Source organism: Falco punctatus, assembly GCF_963210335.1.
Source record: "Falco punctatus genome assembly, chromosome: 8".
NCBI classification, from domain to species: Eukaryota; Metazoa; Chordata; class Aves; order Falconiformes; family Falconidae; genus Falco; species Falco punctatus.
Genome location: NC_137588.1, coordinates 12,583,233 through 12,601,142, shown reverse-complemented (window position 1 = coordinate 12,601,142; position 17,910 = coordinate 12,583,233).

The window sequence follows — 17,910 nt, the reverse complement described above, 5'->3', positions numbered from 1 at the left end:
TGGTTACTCCTCATTATATCAGTGTGTACTGAAGACAAATGTTGCTTGGAAAGGAAAAGACTTTCATATCCCCTTTGTTTAAAGATTAATTCCATGTAAAATCAACCTGCTTTCCTTGCTTTGTCAGTGTTTGTCATTTACCTACCCAGAACATACTCCAGGGGTTACAAAACAAGTTCATTATTCTTGCTCGATTTCTAGGGCACAAGAAGGAGCCAGTAGTGTTCTCTGATACATTAATCTGTGGCCTTTATTAAGATCTCAGGAGAGGGTCAGCACTGTCTTGCAGTTAAAAAGTTAAACTCCAGATACCAAATGTATTGACTTCTGCTCCTAAAGTTACTCGGTTGTGGAAGTCTAAATTGCCCTCAAAAAATCACAAAAAATTTGCTGGACATAGGGTCAGCTTCTTTGCAGAGGTCAGTATCAGAAAGGCGTATAAATAATCACCAGTCTCCTTGAAAGAATAGAATAATCAGCGTGCAACTGATTTCTAGTGTATCTGAGAATAATTTTTGCAAGGGTAAAAACTATTTTGCAACCTTTGTAAGTTTTACTAGACTAAAATAGGTGGCATATGGAGGTTTGCTGTTTTTTGTGTTTGCTTCTCTTGCGTAGATTTTCATCTTTTATCCCAAAGTAGGGGTATACTGTATTACCAAAATATAGAGCTGGCAAAGAACAATTTTTTTATTATTTTGTATGCTAGAAACTTCATGGACATAATTTGGTTTTCTAATTGTTTCATCCACGCTACAGTCTGCAGCTTAGTCTTCCGCATCATTCTCGTTAACATGTTTTAAGATCTCCCATTATCTGCTTAGGTGGTATGTTTATCAGCTATGTCTTCATTAGCAAGTCGTGGGGTGCAACAGCTGAACCTTGTGGAGTAAAACCATGGGTGGTGAGGAGGTCCATGATGTATGTTTTGGAGCTTTTGCTTTGGACTGTTCTCCTCTGGTTGTATAGAAGCTCTGTTCTGTAGAGATGCCAGCTGCTAAACATTGTCAATTAAACCTTGCTCCATACAATTTTCATGAGGTCTGTAGGCAGAATAATTGTCTAAAGAAGCAAAGACAAACAGAAACATCAGTTCAATACATGGCTCCTTTCTATGTTTAATGGTTCAGGCTGTTGGATACTCTAATTTTCAAAGGTGCCCAACAACGTCATGTACAAGCAATATAATTTAAGGCAAAACACTGAAATTCTTTACATCCCCTAGCAATTTTGAAAAATAGCTATGAATTTTGATTAAATGACTCAGATTTTTTTTAAAGTATGATTTTAAACCTAAATGAGCATTGTAGTACTAAAATGTTTAAAAACATACTGTGAAGCAATACTTATTGTTAACTCAAGGCATTTTTTTCTTCTTGATTAGAAGAATTTAAATGTAACAACAACAACTGGCTTCTTAAGAACAAAAAAAATCAGAAAACTACATTTAAAACCTTTGTTTTCTTTTTAGACATCTATCATTAAAAAGTCATAGCCAGAATTATGCAATGGTAAGTCTGTTGTACACCCATTACTCCTAATAGATAGGATAAGATTTTAGAGAAAAATAAAATTAAAATATTTTTTAATGTATGAGTCTTAGTTTAAGTTTAAAGCTTCCCTATGGTGTAGCTTTCTACTCTCCTGTAGCAGGGTGATGAGGGAAAGAAACAGGAGCCTGAGATGCTAAAGGCAAACATAATGGAATTCAAGAAAAAATGTTTAATATCTTTGGACAAATAATGTCATAAAGAGAGTCTTATTAAGATCAGCAGAGGGATCTATATTTTTGTACTCTGGTGAGCAGATCTGTGAGTAAAACAGAGGATCTAGACAATGCATCAGTTTAATCATAAAGAAGCTGAGTTCGTAAGCAGGGAGAAAGGAAAGGGAATGAAAGAAGGGAGGAACAAGTCATAGCTTATTTTCATAGAAACACACACTTAGTGCCTATTTCCTGCCTGGGTTGCAATAGATAACTGGAAGCTCTCTTCAGCTTTTATCCGAATTGATAAATGCTCGATTTGTATACAGAAGAGTGATGTAATTTATTTTCTTGAGCTCTTTTCCAGTGTTTTGTAGTAATCTAATTGTGCTTGTGTAGTCCTTTAATTTGCAAGAAAGAAGATAATACAATTGCAAAACTCAGGAGTAAGACAAGTTTAGATTACTAGCAGAGGCAAGTTAATTTGTTGTTCATTAAATGCTAATGAACCTGGCACCTATGTTTTATTTGTTTCACTGTGTTTGAAATTGGAAAGGTCTTGTAACATAGCTAAGGCTATGATAAACAGATATGTTAAATTAAACTGTTGTTTTCCCTGATGTTCCACTAGAATAAGCAAGTTTGTAAAACTAGGTAACTATAAATATGTGTGTGTGGTGAAGCATCCCCAAAAGGCAAACCTAAAACTGTTAGGAGGTGATTCACATATTCAGATTCCTTTGAGAACTGTGGCTGAACCATTTGACCCTTCAGGGCCCGGTTTTGGTGTGCTTTGCATACAGAATGGGCAACGTGTTAGTGCACTAAAGCTTGCACAGCAATTCTGGCTTAAAATCCAGGGACAGATCTGAATTCTGCATCTGTTTGCAGTCGTGTTGCCAATACAACTAGACGTAAGTACATGAAGTAGTCTTTTATTATCACTGATGTTCCTGATAATACTGCATAAATGGCTAAATCTAAATCTTTGGTTGTTCGTAAAAGTGCTAGAGGCATGCAGAAATCTATGGTTTATTTTCTCGTCAGCTGCTAAAATGAGGTTTGAAATTACTATTTGTGTTCATACAAGTTTTATATCATTTTGGCCTTAATGTCTTTGTTGCTTACCTCTTTAAAACAGGAATGATGAAACCTAGCCTTTGGGGTGAAATTGCATGGCTTACATAGCTAGTTTATATTATTGGGTTATTTATCATATAGTATTATACAGAATAAGAAAAACTTTAATAAAAAATATGAGGACAGTTTTGATGTTTTCCTCTTATGAAGCGTTGCTTTCCTTTTTGCCCAATTTTCTTTTACTGTACCTTTAAAGAATGTACAGCCTGGAGATCAAATAGACCAAAAGTCTAATTGAATGTAGTACTTACAACATATCTCTGACTTAAACATATAGAAGAATGTCCAGAGATACAGGTCCACAAATCATCTTGCTCGTGCACAGCATTGCTTCTACCACTTGTTTGATGGAGAATTCTTGTTTCTGAATGTGGAATAAAAGGAATAAAATACCAAATGAAATAGCTTGATTTTGACACTCTGTTAGTTTGGTTCAAGGTTAACAATGTGTGTATACTCAAAAATGTTCATATGGTTGGCTTTTCTTATATGAGAATGATTCCTTATTGACTGAAAGTTCAGCTGAACTTTGACTTATTCTATTTGTGTTGTATACAATGAAACACTGTTGGATGAACTGAATTAGATTTGAGGGTATTCCTATCTGAACCAACACATTTTAGAAATTTAGGAAAAGTAATTATCTGCAATGTGTGTACCTAATTCAGTGCTGCCATTTTTATTTGCCGCAATGTCTTGTTAACAACTTGAACCTTTCATTCCTGAAATTTGAGAATACACCTCCAGATAACCCATGCTTAAAACCTGTGGTGGCAGAGGGAAGAGTCTGAGGCTGTCCGTATTCTGGTGGGGACAGGGCTGGCAGTTCCTGGGAGACAGAGAGCTCAAATAAGGTTTATTTTCTTATGCTTGTCCGTGCATATTGCTTGCTGCTGAATCACAGGTTTTGAACAAGTAATGTGCAAGTTATGTATGTGAAAAATATGGTACCCAACTGTTTTCAGTTAGTGCTCTAGTCTTGGATCAGGATATCAATATGATGTGTTGCAGAAGGTTAACTGGTATCTTCCATGTCAGCACCCAAAATGTAGTTATTATCTGAGCTTTATTCCTATTATATCATTCTGTGAGATATGCATAAATGAAGGAAAAAAATTATAACATCAGATGACTGTTTCAGTTAAGTATTTCTGTAACGTTTTAGCGCCTCCTTGCTGTGTTTCTTATCCCAGCTATAGCTACAGACATAAAAATTAAAATGGTCAAAGCTAAGCTGTGAATATATATAATTTATAACCTGCCACAAAGATATAATTTGCTTCTTACTCATTCACCTCTGCTATAAAGCAACAGAAATAGGTAATTTGAAGACTAAGCTTGATCTTTCAGCTAACCTGACAAGTTGACAATAGGAAAATTTAAATAGATTAATTTGAATTATGATTAATGCTGTGTTAAGAAGAAAAAAAACCAACTTTGGTCTAATAAGTTATAGTATTTGGCTCTTTAAGACATTGAAATTCTCCAGACCTGATTCTCCAAAACACAGATGTTAGTTGTTTTTAAAAGCAAACCTTTATCTTTTGAAGCCTGTTCTTTGTACTGTGTCTCTTAAATTATCTAAGATCTAAAAGCATCATTTTTTTTTTCTTCCAATACTCTATGGATGGTGTACTGCTTCTTTGTGTACACTTTCTTGCTATATGTTTTTATCTCTACCAAGGGAGGTAGTGGCTCTGCTAGTGACTCCATGGAAAAAGAGAATCGGTTTCTAAGATGAAGTGAAGAAATGGTCATGTAGTTGTGCTAAATCAATGGAATTTCTGTTGGTTTTGCCCTTTCTTGTAGTGTGGAGCAAAATCTGCGTAAGAGCTTTTGTCAAGAGAAGAGCTCAGCTCTCCATTATGAGTCTGCCTGGATTTAGCACCTAGTCCTCTGATAACATGCGTATGTTGATTTTATATTTGCTTATTTTTTCACACGTTCTGGAGTAATGTTGCTTTCCTCTAAGACTAAGCAGAGACCCTTAGACAGCCTTATCATACCACCCAGTAATCTCTTATCACCAGACTTGACCTTCCTGTGCTTCTAAACCTCCTTGCTTCTGAGGGTGATAGTCATTGTGGTTAAATACATTCTTTAAAAATTAATATATAAGGACTAGCGAAGACATTCAACCTTAGAGGCATCAGTCTGACACTTTCTGAACGCTGAATTATTGGAAAAACTTTAAGAACATTTTATGCAGCGCTTGGTATCTTTTAGGTGATACTTTTGGGCTTCCGGAAGCAGCAGATTGTGACTTTGAGTAGTTTTACAACCCATTCCATTGGGATTGGTGGGCTGATTACTGCTGCACTGCTACTTGTCAGCTACCATCCTTTTGACACTGGTCTACTTATCTTACACTGTCAGTTGATACCATGGCTGTCTTCACTGGGGAAAATTTCAAGGAACCTTAGCCAGGCACCTTGCGCTATATCCCGTTATGACTTTGTTATTGGTCTTAATCATATTTCTGGTAAGCAATGAAATGTACAATTACATTAGCATCTTCTAGATGATATCAGTGAACACATCTGCTAATATTGAAAAGTAATATCAGAACAAAGCTTTCGTATGAAATTAATGTGTTATTTCTGCCAGGTTTAATGTTAAAATTAGCCTTCAGAATTTTTCCTGGGTATAATGAAATGGGTGCAATAAAATTCTTTTGAGAGTTTTGTAATGTATCTCAAAAAAAATAATTGCATTAAATGCTAAAGGGCAAAATCAATTGTCTTTAGTAGAATATTTGTCTTTTCAATCATTAGCATAAAAGAGTGGGAAGCGTAACGAAGTAAGGGAGATGGCATTTTCAGAGGCAAAAGAAATTTTCAAATAGTCTTCTCAAATAATGAACTATACACTAAGATATTTTCAGCTAAAAGACAAGGCACAGTAGTCTTCAGAGTGTACCCTGTATTAATAGCACATTTCAAGAAGGTATTCCTCATTTAAACTCAACAGCTAAGGCTTATACAAATAACATTTTAGGTACTCTCTCAAAGAAACTGTAACTCCAGAGTTGCTAACCCATTTGTTATGCCAGTACCATTTGGCATACCAGTATCTGAAGATGTATCTGAACTATATAAAATTTTAATCCCTGATCCTGTAAATCCAGTGATTGTTTCCCCTTTTTGCACAGATGTTTGTGAGTGTTTGAATCAGGTATTGCAGATTGCAAGATCAGAATTCACTAATTAAAGTAACTCATCTGAAATACTTGTCAGATGGAAAGCATTTTGAAATATATATGAAGTACAAAGTAAAAATAATTTTTTAAGGATGATATAGAATTATCTTATTTTTTAAAGAAAATGCCATGAATGAAAGATATTTTAATTTTTGTTTTTTGTTTTCAGGTTCTGAGTTTAGGGGAAAAAAAAGGGGGGGGAGGGAGGAGAAAACCCCATCTCCCCTCTAACTCAGTTTCTTCCCCTCTATTTTTTTTCTCATCTCTAGACTAAAACCATGATGTCACATTTTCAACAAAGACTTTCTGAAATGTACTTTATGAACTGAATTAATGGCAGCAAACAGTAAAGTAAAAATAGGTAAATTAATTGAAGTATACATAGTTAATTTATTATCAGTAAGTTAAAATAGATAAACTACGTGAAGGAAGTATGCATGTTTGATAAATAGAGAAAATATGACATTATTACCAGAAAACAATATTAAAATCAGAAATAAATATTGCATTATTAGATTTATTTACTGAAATTTTACAAAATAACCTGGCTTTCTGTTTTGGAAATTCTTCTTTTGATCAGCCTTGGAGTATGGAAGCCTTCAGTCATTGATCTATGTGAAAATTCAATTAATTCAAATTTACAGAGACTTTTTTTATCACTAACTGTCAGCATTTGAGAAAGAAAAGTGAATATTTTAGGAAATAGCTGACTAAACTATTGTACACCTGTTTCATTATGAAGAAATCCAGACAAGTAGGATTGATTATTAGTGGTCATGAAAAGACTGATTGCCTTGAAAAGACTACAGTTATAAGTCTCAATATTAAAAGCTATTACTTTTTAACACATTCATTTTTCTTGCAACTTTTGTCTATTTTTCTGATTTTCCTGTTTCCCTCATGATGTTCCTTTTCCCCCCCAAATTTTATGTACGATATAATTTACTTTGGTCTATGACGAGTAGGGTTTTTGCAAGTTGGTGTAGGTTTTTTACTGTTTCCTGACAATTTATGCCTGGAGGCTAATTCTTAGATACTTTCTTTGTTTTGGAATGATAAAAAGAAAAAAAACCCCACAACTGTTTGAATTAAGAACTAGTATTCAAGCAGACCGTTGCTTTTTAAAAAAGAAAGATTTTGCCCTTTAGAACTGCAATATTTACTTAGGTAGCATTGAAAATGTATGCAAGATGCTTAGGAGTTGTAAACGAGTGATGCTCCAAGGGAGTCAGACAAAAACCTGAGATAAAAGGTCCTGTATACTTTGCATTTGTCTGTTTCCTTTGGATGCCAGTGTAGCACCTTTCATAAGAAGATACGGTACCTTTTACTGTTAAGTAATCCTCCCTGAAGTAAGGGCTGAGTAAGGATAGAGCAGCCTTCCCCTTAAGGAGTTACAGTAGCGCAACTACTTCAGAATAAAAGGTGGTGGTGGTGGGGGAAGTAATGTAGTGAGAACATTTGCTGCCTGTCTTAGTTTGGTGGAATGAATTTTCTGGCTATTAATTTTTAAAACATTTTGTTTTCAGTGGATTTTTAATTTTAGCTCTCTAGCTGTCCATTGTCTGATGAGGGCTTTCTGCTATATGTTGGCCCTATGCTAAAGAAAGACGCTTCCTTGCAGTTGCCTCGCTTTCTCCTCAGTCTGGTCAGATTGTTTGAAATCTCTACGCGGAGTTTACTATGGAGAAGTAGAGCTCAGAAAAACATAACAGAATCTATATCTGAAACCTGTTGGACATCAGCCCTGTTGCATACAAGGAGTTTAAGGTGAGAGCAAGCAAGTGCCTGGGGATAATGCCATAAATGTGCAAGTCATGGATTGGTGGTCTGTGAGGTCCGTCAGTGTAACACCGGAGTTAAGCAGGACAGCTAAATGTTACAGAAAGCTGAAAACCAGAGTCTTTGTCCATTGGTAACAGTTCTAGAGTGATGTGAACATTAAAAAACAGCAAAAAATGATAAATTATTTTAAATATTTTTGGAATTACCGTCTGTTCAGGAAAAAAAGAAAGCATTCATCTCAAAATCAGACACCTCTCTGCCAACTTAAAGCTTAGAAGGGCCTTGTACCTTCCCATCTAGTTCGTGGAGTCCCACAACCACAGCTCTGTTCTGTTAGTCTGTGTCTGTGTAGGCAGGTAAGGACCTGGTATCTGGATGAATTCCAGGAGAAAACATTTAAAAGTAAAGAGGAGAATTTAAGATTATACTCCAAAAGAAAGCAATAAACACAACTATTTCCTCAGTAAGATCAACTTTATATAGTTTTCATGTCAATGTTTTTCTGCAATAAAACCAAATTTTTAACAAATTTGTTGTAGCTCTGGTTCCAAATGTGTAATCATATCTGCACAGGTAAGCCACAGAATCCACCAAGCACCACTGTATCCCTTGGCAGCCACTCAGCCTGACTAGTGAATTAAATGGGTAATTTCAAACATCTCTGGCGTGCTTCCTATCCTAAGCCAAGAGCAGCATTCACAATTACACCCCTATTTTTGAAAGTGGCAATGAGATTGTGTTTGCCCAACTGCAGTGCAACCTATTACGTATCATCTGAAAATAAAATCAGATATAGTGGGCATAAAGCATAAATAAGCTTCACCATACTGTAGCTACATAAAGGTAATGCAAAGTCCCAACTTAGGACTCACCTGATGATATGTCATTGTAAAAGCCTTATAGCTTTTTCTCTGCTATACTGGAAAGGTCTGAATTGCGATACTTTGTCACATGGCTTTTGAGAATGAACTTTGGCACAAACGTAGGTAAATCAAGGCAAGGGGATAATTTTTGCACTTCCTCATTTTCTCTACAAAATCAATAAGTATTTTTGCTGATGCAGTTTCACATGATTTTAAGATCAAATTCCCCTGGCAAAGCAGGGAATATACAGTTATTTGGAAATCACGTCTGCTGAATTGCTTACATTCATCCCTTATGACTGGGAGAGTTCCCAGCTCTATTAGTACTGCTGGATTTATGCCACAGAAGAAAAATAACTCATATACATGCCCTTTACTCTTGTCTACAGTATATGTGCACAACTGCAAACAAAGAACTTTGTCACAGCATCACACATTCTTCTATTTCTCTTCAGAGGATCCATTTATTTATTTATTTCGTTCAAGCCCAGATACATGTATTATATTCTCATGTGCCTCACTCTCAAAGGAGGCACTGCTTTTATTAATGAGATAAGGACACTATGAGAAATAACTATTTTATTTTGTTATTGTAGTGGCTAAGATCATGGTCTCCTGGCTCTGTGTAACTCGATACAAAATAAAACTCGGCATTTTAACATTAGATGAATGAGCAGCTTCTGTTCCATCTGTGATGAAGCAAGTGCACACATCTCTTGAACTGCTTTGGTAGTGACTAAACCAAGCTACGATGGAGTGGCAGTCCTGGTGCTTTGTAACAGTGTATACCATGATCTCTGTGGTATTTAAATGTACTTGCTACAATTCTCATGTTTTTCTAGCAGCTTTCAGGTCTGTGGTGGCAGCTTCTTGAACGACCTTGCTTGCTCTTTTGGCTGCCCATGCTGCTGACTGCTGTGCTGTTTGTAGCAAAGCCTGCAGTCCTAGTGACAGATTTCTAGCACAGATTTCTGATGTACTGGTTTGCCCTTCTGGGTATCTCTCTCTTTCATTCTGTCTGATTCAAAAAGGTTGAGGAGGCTAATGAATACAGGATTTTGACTAACTTAACTCTGCTTAATGCTTCACAAAACACAAATGTGGAGTTATTTTTATAATACAAGTGTATAGAACATTTTCTCCTTGTAGCTAAGGAGATTTCATATGGTGTTTTGAAATAAAAGGCTTTTCTTAACCTGCCAGAACTTAGTCATTAAACATAACCAAGGTCATATCCCCAGAATGTAAAAAAACGCCACCATTTTAATAAAATACGTACTCTCTATGCGAAGGTGGAAGAAAACAGTAATAGCTTGTTGCAGTGTGAACTTAAGTTCTGATGAAACTGGTATGTATATATGCAACAGAATGATGTATAAAATCCTCAGATACATATTTTTCATATGTATCTTTATTTATATATCTGCATCCAAGGCAAGAGTTTAATACCAGGATTGATTTAGAGTGTGCTGCTAATGGCTAACTTTAACATTGTGAATTTTTAGGTGGAGATACTGTGTTAGGGGATACATTATCTTGGGGTTTTACTCAGAACTAGCATTCAACTGAAAGAGTCAATTGTCTCTGTTACTACAGAAGGGGTTGTGGTATAGCTGAGTAGGCAGTAACAATTTCAGGACTTCTCCAAATAAGTAGCAAGTATACCATGAAGGAAAAAGAATGTTAAAAACAGGACTTAGTCCTCCTTCCTCCCTCAGTATGCGATGAAGCACAGTCAGGAGTCAGCTGAGCTGTGTTTCTAAGTTTAGAGTGATTTTTAGTTTTGCTCTTGGAAAGAAAATTTTTAATCACTTCCTGTTACATATGAACCCAAAGTAGGCATTATCTTAGAATGGCTCCTAGATAACAGTCTCAGATTTAACTTTGTGTTACTGCAGGTATTCATGTGTGCCCATGAATGCACTGACATAGCATAGATAGAAACAGATCTTTGTGCATATGTGAGTGTATATAGATGTGTGATGCATTTTATGCTCAGCTTGCCGTTCAGAATTAGTCAAAAGAAGAAGTTAATTTTATTAGTTTCCTTACACACAAAAAATGGCTGCCAAGAATCTGAGAATGTACCAATGAAATATGGTTTATAAAATTACATCCTATAGCATTTTTAGCACACTTTGGGTGTGGGCTTCAAAAGCCCTTCAAAAACAGATACATGAGAGTACTCTGGGTTATAAAATTGTAATCATCCTTACTTCAGTCAGCATTAAAAAATTCATTTTTAAGGCAATTATTTTGAGAGGGAGAAAAGTCATCAGAAACTTCAAGGTCACCTAATTAAATTGCTTTTATATGTTTATATTTCCAAGGAAAAATTCCTTATGTGTCCTTTTTTTTCTTATTTATATTTTACCAAAAGAATGCACAGACTCTATGTCATTATGTAGAATCCTTCATTAGCTGTCGAAGTTCCAGAGCTTGGTGCCAAAAAACTGGAGTTTCCTGTAAGAGAGTTCTCTTTATATAATAACTTCAATAACTAACAATCCTTGAACCATTTAGTAGGGGAAGCATTCTCATTTTTCAGATAACAAAAATTTATCTGCAGTATTTTTTCCATAGCCACGTAATGAGGCTTGTAAAGACATGACACAAAGAAATAGAAAGAATAAATCAAATTGTACAGCTAAAACCTCAAGGATATGACAGCAGAAATGACAAACAACAGGGAGCTCTGCAGCTTTTCTCATTGTCGGTTGAAATCCATTTCTTTCTCTACCATTTAGGAGTATATTTTAGGACAATTGTATTGCCAGTGCTGGCTAGGGACTTTAAGAACAGATATTTAGAAATCTCCAGAGTTTGTTTTGAGGGGTATACAGGGGAAGTGGTGGGTGAAGAAACAAGTTGCATTCACTGAGGCTTCTGTGAGCTCTTTATAGGTGATAGTTTTGCACCTTGCAAAATCTTTATAAATAAAAAAATGCTTGTAACAGACTTGTGGGATAGAAAATCCATATCTTCAAGCTTATGAATGCTGGAGGACTCCTCCCTAGGACGGAAGTTAAAATAGCCTGGTCAGGTCTGACTGTTGGTACTTATCTGTGGTTTCTTTTCAGTGCAGAGAGAGTTTGCCAGGACAAATGCCAATGAGAAAGCATCAGCCTTTGTTTCCAACAGCTCTCCACAATCACTCTCAGTTTTAATGAGTCTGAGCAGAAAAATAAATGGATGTAATGTCAAGTAATTTCTTCACTCTACCAGAAAGGTTGTGAAAAGTAGGGGGTAGAATGACACTTCCATATGTTCATGGTGTGCAGCAGAGGAGTTCAACTGTGTTTTAAGGGCGGTGGATAGGATGAAAATTAGAAGGAAATGACCCAGAGCTATAGAAGAACGAGCCGCCAGCACATCCCAATACGTTCCAACTCCAAAGACGGCAGCTGTGGCCAGGCTTCCTGCACATCATCCTGCACTCGGGATATGTAGGGCTGCCCATCCTCTGGGGGAAGGGATCTGTCTGGCTGCTGCACATGTCACCGTCATCAGGGGCATCTGGGAGCATTTTGATCTGTAGGCTATTATTGTAAGAGGTCGCCTACAGTTACTTAAAGATATTTGTATGTACACAGACAAACGAGGGTATTTTACTGCTGCACCCGTTATTTTGCTGCTTTGGCTGTAAGCCATCTTAGGTAGTTGCATGGTAACAAGTATCGTTTATGCTTTAATTTCAAAGCTTGGTTTTGAGTAGCATTTAATTTTACGTGTGACGTCAAATTCCATGAGAGGATATAAGAAAATTTTCCTTTGGTTAAAGCTGTGGGAACAAAGAAAATCAACCAGAGGCTTGAGTTCTCTGTGCTAATAGATAGGTTTTGCTTTGCACAGGGATTTTAGCTAAATTATGCCACTAGAAAAAATATTCAGGTTTTTTTTTTCTGGTTTGGATGCTCAAATAAAGTTGAATATACAATTGCATTTATACTAGGATATGTATAATTTTCGCAAGTTAACCTTTTGGTCATATTTTATTTAATAGGTTTGCTTTTACACAGGCTGTGAAGCCCACTTGACAAAAAACGGTCAGCAGTTGTGCGGCATTATGAGGTTTTATGCATATGCCAATATCTGTAGCTACTATCTGTATTTTAATGTGTTCATATTCTGAAGTATTAAACCCAGAATTTTATATCTATAATGCTGCAGTTTAGTCATAAATTTTAAACTTAAATTAGCTTTAGTTAATGAAAAGTAAAAATTGAAAGTTGCTGCTACAGTTGTGACAGTTACTGGAAACTACCTTACAAATGCAGCAAAACTTCTTATGGGAAAACGGTAAATGAAGCATTCTTTTATTCTAAGAGAGAACACTGAAAAAACATCAAACTTCAAGTGACTAATCAACTCATCTACATTATAGATACGTGTAACTTTTTCTGAATTAGTCAAACAGAATTACCATTTTATAATGTTTATTTATCATTGAAAATTTTATATAATTTTTAATGATGTAGAGGATTGTATTATCAGTAACACAAATCATGAGAAATCATGACTAGAAAATGATGCTAAAATTTCTGTTGGTAGGTTGATATGCCCCTAATATAGTATTTTTCCTGAAATCAGAACAGAATTATGTGATATATTACCTGGAAGCTGAGCCAATCAATGGAAATATAGAAACCTAGTTAAAGATGGAAAATTATTTCTGTGTGTATCCAATTGATTGTATACTGAGATTAGGTTTTTACTTTTTTTTTAATTGGAGAACGGGGTTTGGGTGTTCTAGGTTTTTTGTTGGGGTTGGTTTTTTGTTGGTGGTTTTGGGGTTTTTTGGCTGGTTGGTAGGTTTTTCCATTGTTTTGTTTTAGTTCAAGCAATGCAAGTTTGACATGTCAGATTATGTATGTTTATTATTGCTTTATAAACCCCTATATCTATACGCTTTTCAGCCTTCTTTTGCTTTGTTCAGCGGAATCATGTGGGTTGTCCCTGCCTGGTGTGTACACAGAAAATTTCTTCTCCTTTCTTATTCCCCTTCTAAACCTGTCTCTTCTTGTTTTTATGTATAGTTTTCTTTTCAGTTTAAATGAAAGCACCCAAAAGCAGTGGAACAGCCTCTCTGGTCAGTATTGCCAGACACACAAGCAAAAGGAAAATCTGTGATCATGACTACTTTGTGACTTGCTAATATTGAAGACTTCAGGATTTTAGATTAACAAAACCTCCAAACTATTCAGAATAAAAATTCAGGCTTTAAAGTTCGACATGAATATGTACATATTCATATTGTAGCTGAAGCAGAAACTACCAAGTCTTTTTATTGTTATTATTTACTTTTTGCTAGTGAATGATTAAAATTATTAAAATTAAAAAGAATGATGTCATAGAGGAGAACTTGCTGTTCTTTTTTAAATTAGCTTGGACATTGAGAAGTTTCAAAATGTGTTTGTAATGTTCCTCCTATAAAACAGTTTAATAAGATGTCATAATGAGCATGTAAAATTAGATATATTGTATCAAGAGGCAAAATAACCTCATTACACAGAAAGCTCCAACAAACTGAAGCTTGCCTAATATATAATCCAGTAGTTTAATTTGTAAACTTGATTATTGCTCTTAACAGAGTTCATTAGTACCTTTGAGTCCTATAAGACATTTGAATTATACTTGTTATAATTAATATTTAGTCTTTTATACTGTTCAGTGTTTCCCAGGCTTTCAGAATGGTTCTTCTAATTGCTTTCTTAAAATTTGCCAGCTGTGCAAACTTCATTGCTAAAAGGATACAGAGGGACTTCACAGATGCAAGATGACGTTGTATTGACTAATTAACAATTTGTATTTTCCCATAGTAGATTTGAATACCCTTTCTGAACACTTTTTCCTCTCATTGACAGGTAAGCGTATTATTCCTCTATCCATATTTATGTCATTTAATGGGCTGGTTTTGGCTGGGGTGATTTTCTTCACAGTAGCTGCTATGGGATTTTGTTTTGGATTTGTGCTGGCAACAGAGCTGAATATTCAGGGATGCTTTTTGTACCCCTGAGCAGCGCTCACACAGAGCCCCGGCCTTTTCTGCCCCTGCCCCAGCCCACCGGCGAGCAGGCGGGGGGGCACAGGACGCTGGGAGGGGGCACAGCCGGGACAGCTGACCCCGACTGACCAAAGGGACACCCTGTTCCATGTGGTGTCATGCTCAGCGTGTAAAGCTGGGGAAGGAGAAGGAGGGAGGAGGATGTTTTGGAACAATGGTGTGTACCTTTCCCAGTCACCGTTCTGTGGTGAAGACAAACTCAGAACGTCCCCCCCTTCCTTCTTCTTCCCCCAGGTTTATATGCTGACTATGTCTCATGGTATGGAATATCCCTTAGGTCAGCTGTCTCAGTTGTGTCTCCTCCCAATACCTTGTGCCTGTTCCCCCCCAGCCTGCTCGCTGGTGGGTGGGCTGGGGTGAGGAGCAGAAGAGGCCTGGGCTCTGTGTGAGTGCTGCTTCACAGTAACAAAACATCCCTGAATTATCAGTGTTTCCTGCACAAATCCAAAACACTGCCCTGTATTAGAGACTATGAAGAAAACTTTATCCCAGCCAAAATCAGTACATATGAATGTGAATTGATTGTCTCCAGGGAATGACACTGGAGTGTAGATTCTGATTCTTCATTGAATTCCAGGGAGCGTAAAAAAATCCACAGAAAGCACAGTCCAAAATGTTAAGCGATAGGGAAAGGAATGCAACAAGTTGATCTTTTATGCAGAGTAACAGTTCAAGTGTGATTTGTATCAGTGGTATCCATGCACTTGAGTTTTAAAATTCTAGAATATGCTAGCTCTATGAATACTTGTGGTATCCTCAGCATGAAAGTCTGAGTTTAAAAGAGTTGCCAGGTCTCAACTACCTCTCTGCTTTCTTGGCTTAGAAACAGGAACAAACAAACTTCCCTTAGTGAGTCTGCTGCTCTGCTCCTGCAGCTTCAGAGTGTTGTGGGGGTTGTTTTTGTGGCTCCCTGCATTTCTGCTTGCTCTGCTCATTAATGACTGCACATCAGCAAATCGTTGTGCCTTTGCCTCCACTGTCTGCCAGGCTGGAGTGATTGTGCCCTCCAGCTGCTGAGAGCCTTAGTGCTTCTGGATTTGGTTGATTACTGTGGGACAGCAGTGCTTCCCTGCAGTGCTCATGCTTCATGACATCATCAGAATAATTGACAAAATGATGTGGCCAAACAGCATGCAAATACCTTATGAAGTATCAGTTACTTGATGCTACTTGTAACTGTTGCCCTCATGATACTTACAAAATCTCATATGTAAAGTGCTGTGTAAGCAACAAGGCTGCCTCCTTTAAGGCAAGACAAAGGGGCAAAATCTGAGGGACTGGATGTGGTAATGCATTGGCTGATTGCATATATTTCAAATGAGTATTCAAAAAGTTTGTGTCCTTCATAAACATGGGGTTTCCCCATTGGCACAGCAAAGAAGTGTGCGAAGTCTTTTTCACCACTAGATGACTTAGGGACAGAACTTCTACCCGAGGTGGTGTGAAATTGAGAGGAAAAAATAAGAATGGGGGTTCTCATCCTGTAGGGTCCAGCGTTAGGAACTAAACACCATGGAGCTGTTGTTTTATCTTTTTTTGCTGCACAAAGCACATTAAAAATGCATATAATTTAATGGGAAAGAAAATTACATCATAAATTAATTTGGTTTTAACAATAAAGGATTAACAAATACAATTTGAAATGTATAAGACAGTTGCCACGGTATATTTTCACATTTCACAGATGTTTGACTCGTGTATTGATGTAAGAGCAGAAGGCTCACCTCTCATTTCTGGTATTGTGGGTGTTTAATCTGAAACCTCCAAGCTTTCTGAGGTTCCTTCTTCACTGTTTTTTGCTAGCAGCAGACCAAATAAATCTTTAAGCATGGCTTGAAACAACCACAACCGATTAGGAAGTGCTTATATGTTCTAGATGTTAGAACTTTACAGTAGTTTATCCCATATTAGAGCTAACTCAGTGGTTTAATTCAGCACCTGGCAGAAGCACTTCATTTTCAGGTTCAGGATAACACCTTAGCTCTCTTTTTGCCTGCTGCTTTTGTTTTGTGTTGCTTGGATAGAGGCATTTTGAAAGGCAAATGTAGCAGTCAACGTCAGCTCTGCTTAGCGGGGAACTGAACATGGAGATGAACTCTTGTTCAGACTGTCTGATAAGTGACCCTGCAGAATATATAGATGGCTGTTATTCCATTAAGTAAATTCTCATTAAGATATACATTCCATTTTCATTATGGTGTACAGGAAGCCTGATAGAGGCAGTAATGTACCCTAGTTGTTTTGTATGATTTTATATATAGATTTTCATAAGGTCTGCATCAAACAAGCCACAGGAGGGCAAATACTATGTTGGTGAGAATCGGTGTACTTGAATTGATGAGTAGTAACATTTTTCCATAGCATATGAAAAAGGATGCTATCAGTACAGCACTGCCATTATACCAGCTTGAGTGCTCACTGCTGCTCTGTCTTGTTCCCTCTCTCTTATTCCTAAGATGATAGAAGCAGACACATTCAAAGCTTTTATCTACAGTCTGCAGATGGAGAAAAGAAGCGTGTGTTATGCTAAGGGTGAAATTTTCAGCAGAGATTGGTAAGTTACTTAGGTGCCTAACTCCTATTTTCAGAAGGGATACAGGGCCTTTTTAAAACAGCGGTTCTGTTCATAGGAACCTAATCTACTTAGTTACTTCAGGAAACATGCAGCTTTATATCAATCATACAACAAAGAGGATGAAGGGGTGAGTTTCACAGAATAATCAGGAAAGAAGAGACAGGGAAGAATGTAGCTCTAACCCTTATCTCTTCAGGCAACTGGCTTGACTCTGTGTTGACCGCTTCCTCATTCCTAGTTTATGAATTAAAAGATCTTTTCTTAAAGCTACAAGGACGTCCTTTTATTATCTCAGATGGGAAGAGTTTCTCTCTCTTATCTTACCTTTTACTCTCTCAGTCCTTGAGTTCTACAGACTGTCCCAGTATCTAAAGTTCCCAGAGAATGAAATCATCCTGGCCTCTCTTCCTTTAGAAAATCATTAGGAAAAGCAAAGGACTCTTGCAGTCCATGTCACTTCACAGGCAAACCTTGTCCTGACATTTCCTTAGAGTTCAAACATTAGTGTCGTGCTCTTTGAATAACAAGGATCCAGTTTGCTGCAGAATGATACATGGTCTACTGGAGACCAGGTAGCTC